Source organism: Bombyx mori, chromosome 21, assembly GCF_030269925.1.
Source record: "Bombyx mori chromosome 21, ASM3026992v2".
In the NCBI taxonomy this organism is placed as follows: Eukaryota; Metazoa; Arthropoda; class Insecta; order Lepidoptera; family Bombycidae; genus Bombyx; species Bombyx mori.
In genome coordinates this window covers 6218315-6224314 of record NC_085127.1, presented here as the reverse complement: position 1 = coordinate 6224314, position 6000 = coordinate 6218315, and positions in this window count along the sequence as shown.

Below are 6000 nucleotides of genomic sequence, written 5' to 3'. Positions count from 1 at the left end.
CGTTATTCTGTTATAACTGAGGCAGTTATTCTGAATATGTATTCACATGCTCTTTTTATTTCTGTTGATGGACAAATGAGCTCATCATCCAACTAATTTTTTTTTATTCAGGTGAACATTGCCTTGTTTCTACTCACGCATTGTGACTCCCTCTCTTACTCCCGGGAAACACCGCTATTTCATCCGGATATCCTTATACATGATTAATGAAGAGCAGCTTACATGCTGTGTACTTGAGTTTCCCTCGCCGATCCCAAGGCCAAGATTTAGGAGGACAGGATTTGACTGAAATGTCTATCCTAGCTCGAAGGCGAAGTGTTGATGGGGAGACAAGAGAGAGCTCTTTCACACGCCATCTGCTTCTGAATGATGGTAATAGTAGCAGTAGTCCTAGGGTACCCCGCTGGTACATAGAGTCCTCACAAGTTCTCTCCACTTCACTCTGTCTTGCGCTTGCTAATGGTCAATGATGGATGATGCTTCTCATGAATGATGGTACAGTCGCATAAATTAAACGTCGCCCACCATGAGTCACTACAAAGCATGGTAGCGACTACGCTCGGCGTCGACAAGTCGATCCTGATTTGTGTGACGAAACTACGGCACTGCCCCTTCTATGTGGGCTCTATCGTGAGCGTATACCATATGTCAGCGTATTCAAAACTCATTCGCAAAGGTGGCACTCTGCCGTCACCTCAGCTTCGATCTGGTGCAGGTACTTCCCGAAGCCAGCATGCTCGGTGAGCATCTACCCAACCCAAAGGCTGCTTTGTATTTTTTAAATTGCTTTTGCTCCTCGATTGAAAGCACAGCAGGGCCTAAGATTTACCGAATGGCGCGTCGAGGTTCAGTCTTCTAAACAAAGACAGGTAATGTGAATTTATCATCCACCTTGGATGAATATTGGCGACGGTAACCACTCATCATCGGGCCGTATGCTCATCTGCCTACAAAGGTAATAAAAAGAAAGAATTCTCAAATATATAGGTATAGCGGGTATTTGTATCTTCGAACCGGAATACGTGTTTGCTTTGAGGCAGAAATAGGTAGGATATTAGTAACTAGCCCTGTAAACTGATTATATACAAGTCATAAATAAAAGTGTACCATCACGAACATAAGATTTAAGGATAGTGGATACTGTTATACGGGATTCTATAAATCCTTTTTTTATTTTAAACTAAATTTTAATTTAAGCTGAATTTAATTAAAACTTATTCAATACAAAATATTTCGTATGGATACAGTGATAGGCGCGAACGCGGCGAAGGATGGAGACGAACTAATTGAGTGAGTGGGAATGGTAATGAGGTATGGTATGGATAAGGATATGGTAAAGCTGATGCAGCAGGAATACGGTAGGGTCTGCATATCTACGGTACTGGAACCCAGATATAACAATATGGTAGGCAGAGACTTGGCTGTAGGTACCCTTAGTATTGCTTATGTAATGTTCTAATCAATTACTTAAAATAATGTTAGGCCTTCAAAAATAGGATGGCAAACAATAAATAACCCAATTACAAAAGCTGCTTATTACGAAAAACATTTCAGAAGCAGTATCCCGTGAATTTTTTCAAATCTTGATAAATCTCGTTACAGATGAATCGCGACGGCGCTAAGAGAATAATTTTTCTCAATTTAAATAAAATGTCTCCAGAATTATTAATGTAATTATGTAAAATCGTGAAAGTTAATTGTTAAATTTTAGGATGAGACCAGAGCGAGTAGAATATAAATAAACATTTAGGCCCTGGGGCCGAATAAGTTGTTAATTGTTTTTTTTTTAAGGAAGATAGGGTCCTACAGATAATTTTATGAGAGAAAAATGTTAAAGTAATATTAAAGATTTCAATTACGAGACAAAATAATTATTTTTTTGTCCATCGCGATAAAAATCCCTTCGTTTTATGTACTTTGTGAAGTTCGATATTAATTAAGACGGCGAATGGGTTTTCTCAATTATACAGTACTAACGGTTGCCTTGATGAAATTAATTTATTTTCTAAAAGTATAGCTCTGATGAATAATTTACTGTTTAACTGGCTGACCCGGCAGACTTCGTAGTGCCTCAATCGATAAATAAAATACCTAAACTTTGGTATAAAATAAACTTAAAACAATCAAAAGGAATCCGTCCGACGGAGGACACATCAAAGGAAAAACATTTTTTTTTTAATACCGATCATTTTCATACTTTTTCAACTTTTAAACCTTCTCTGGACTTTCAAGAATAATTCAAGACCAAAATTAGCCAAATCGGTCCAGCCGTTCTCGAGTTTTAGCGAGACTAACTAACAGCAATTCATTTTTATATACTTATATATAGATTGTCTGACTACGAATTTTAATACACGATTTTTGCTTCATTAAACTTTCTGACAACTACATAACGAATCTTTTCTATATGGCTATATAATAGAATTAAAAAGGTTTTTATTTGATAAGGCCTGCACAACTAGTACTATAAAATAAATCCTCATGACTTTACCAACGATTCGGAAAATAGCAAAACTCTTTAAATCAGTATAGATAAATTTTTGTACACCATTTAAAACTTTAAATTTTCAGGTGATATATGCGGTCCGATCCGAGACCAATTTAGCAATAATTTTAATTAAGAAATATGCCCAAAATGTATTAGACATTAGTTTCAATACTATAATTATCAATTTAATTAAATAATCCAGTTCTTCAGTTAGTTATAATTTGTTTTCTATTTTGAGAGGCCTATAATCTATCCAGAAGTTCGCTTGATTGCCCAGTCTGCCCATTCTGCTAACTAGAATTTGCAGTAAGGATATTCTAAATATTGAAGATCAGAGAGTTGTTCTGAGCTGGTAATTACAGTTCATTTCATATTTGCGAGTACATCTTTTGTATTCTTCTTTAATTTATTCTTCGGTTCGAGTCTTCATGAAGTCATTATGAATCGTGGTGGATTGAGCATCTCCAATATGAAGTCTACCACCGGCTATTTTAAATTAATATTCATCTGTATTTTTTGTTCATTTTTATATTTTTTGAATTTATATAACAAAATATATATTATTCAAAGCTTGAACGTAGGCAAGCTTCTTGTAGTATAGTATAATATGGACACTAAGGTTTTTAAGTGAAATGATGGGGAGAGTGGAAAGAAAAGATGTCGGTACCAAAAATCAGTGGAAGAGTGCAGCATGTAGCCCTGATCGAGAGTCGCGGTAAATATGGTGCTGACCGACGTGAACCGTGATGAATGAGGAGAATTTCATCTATGGAATATACTGTAACTGAGATTGTAATACCATAGCGCTTTTTTTACTGGTGGTCCCCTTGTGAGTCCCCACGGGTAGGTACCACCACCCTGCCTATTACTGCCGTGAAGCAGTGATGCGTTTCGGTTTGAAGGGTGGGGCAGCGGTTGTAACTATACTGAGACCTCAGAACTTATATCTCACGTCGTAGATGTCTATGGGCTCCAGTAACCACTTAACGCCAGGTGGGCTGTGGACTCGTCCAACCAACTAAGCAATAAAAAAAAATAAAAAAAGCGCTTCAAGAAACGGAAACAATTAATATCCTATACTTCACCTAAATATACTTCACCGACATACAATTTTAACAAAATAACAAAATGTACTTCAATATTTGTTTATTAAAAATTCTTTAAGAGACTTAAGCGTTCTTCAGCTTCGTTTAAAAATCAATTCTCAATTCAGGCTTAAGCTTAAAAGCATATTCTCATTCTAACGTTTTAACGAAAGCTTTAAGTATTCATGTGGAGCTTACTTATTTTCCTTCACAAAATGGCTACAAAGTACCACAGGGCTTAGTGTCATTTGGGCTAAGTATACCGATAATTATAGTTCGTTAATATACCGGTAGTTAGTCGGTTCCTTCGTGCGAATATTACGTTGCTAATCATTCAATTCTTGTCATTTTTCACAACTTCGATCGTTGTCAAATGAAATTGATTAATGAATCAATAATCAGGCTACAGGTAGCTTATTTGCCTATTTCTGTCGTGAAGCAGTAATGCGTTTCGGTTTGAAGGTTTCGGAAAATCATGGTAGGAACTCTTTAAATAGTATGAATAGACTACAGTACTATATATTATATCCGCATTGTATTGTTTACAAATTAGTCATGCGTTGAATAGAGGAACAACATAAGGAATTATCTCATAGGAAATACATTTACTGGTGGTAGGACCTGTTGTGAGTCCGCGCGGGTGGGTACCATCACCCTGCCTATTTCTGCCGTGAAGGAGTAATGCGTTTCGGTTTGAAAGGTTGGGCAGCCGTTGTAACTATACTTGAGACCTTAGAACTTCTATCTCAAGGTGGGTGGCGCATTTACGTTGTGGATGTCTATGGGCTCCAGTAACCACTTAACACCAGGTGGGCTGTGAGCTCGTCCACCCATCTAAGCAATAAAAAAAAAAAAAACATGAATGAAATAACATACCATATTGTTTGATAGAACTAAAATAAACTGGTATCTATTTTATTAACCCGTCAAATGCATCATACGAATATAAATAAATGCGTAGCAAGAAATTATGACGGAAATCATTTTGAGTTTGATTGAGTGCTTGAGTGTTATAAAAATGATTTTTTTGTTGTAATCCATCACTCTCGACGTCTTTAATTAGTTTTTTAGTTTTATTTAGTTTTTTTTATTGCCTTTGTAGGCTATAACATACACGACTCATCTGATGGTAGCTTGTTACTTGTGGATATCAATAATGCCAGGGGCACAACCAAACTGCTGCCTATTTACATTTTACGCTTCATCTTATACTCTGATTATACAGAAATTCATCTTATACTACAGAAAAGTTAAAGTCTGTCATGAAACTAGCGCCATTTCCAAATAATAAAACCCATTGTTTTCCGTAAACAGCGATTCGAAAAACTTAATTTGCTTTTTGGCGTTTTAAATTGTTGGCTTTTTAAAACAAATGACCGGAACGTACATGGAAATTTGTTCATAGACTAACCAAAGCCGGCGAGTGCATTCGTGCTAAAATTCTGCATTTTATATTTTTAGCGACAAAGTAAAAGTTAAATGGTCTTTAATATCTTAAAGCGCTTTTTAAAGCTCTGCTATAATCTAGTGTTTGTTTTATTTATGTTAACAAAATATTTTGTTGTTGTTATTTTGACGTGACAACGTCTTATAATTCGATGGAGCCGGCTGCACGCACGAAAAAACATGACTCATTGAGGCGTTCCATTTAAGGCTTGAAGTGCAAGCGAGAGCGCGCAACGAGCGACAAAGAGGCACAATCGGCCTCCGCGTTCGGCAGCGTTCGACATCTGTCTCTCTCCTACTTGATTGAGCGATGCATCCGCGTGGACAGCTGCTATACAATAACACATTTATATGTTTTCGTCAAGTATGAAGTTCAGTGAAAAGTGAATGTGGTGTCAATTTTCTATACAAAATATCTATCATACAAATAACATTAAAATTTTCTTTTGAAAAATGAATCCATTCCATCAGTATTTTCTTATGACGTTGTCACGTTCAACCATCGTCAGTAAACCGAGTTTACAGACAACCGATTTTTTTCTTGGTCTGTTTTCAGAACAGCTGCTTAATAAATAAAAGCCTATCGAAATCGTTTATTTGTTCAGCGTAATTCTACCACTATGGTACTGAGCATAACAGACTGATTCTCATTACACTAACGTGTTGACTAGATTGCTGTTACAGTCGGACGGTCTTACATGAACCTATTTCAATAATAATGGGATAGTGACAATGACACTTGAATCTACGTTGTCGGAGTGTTATTGTGACGTACAAAGTTAAGCTTGTGTGTGTGTGTCCCTACATTTTTACTAAGAGTTTGCAAAGTTTTACAATCAGGACGTTCGTACCACATTGTTTCTTTATATGGCCAAACGTTACGTTGCATGTTTTCCGGCTTGAAAATTGAGACAGCCGGGATAAAATACAACGAAGACTTTCTCCTCATGTAGGCAATAAGGTAGGTTTTATGGTCACTTA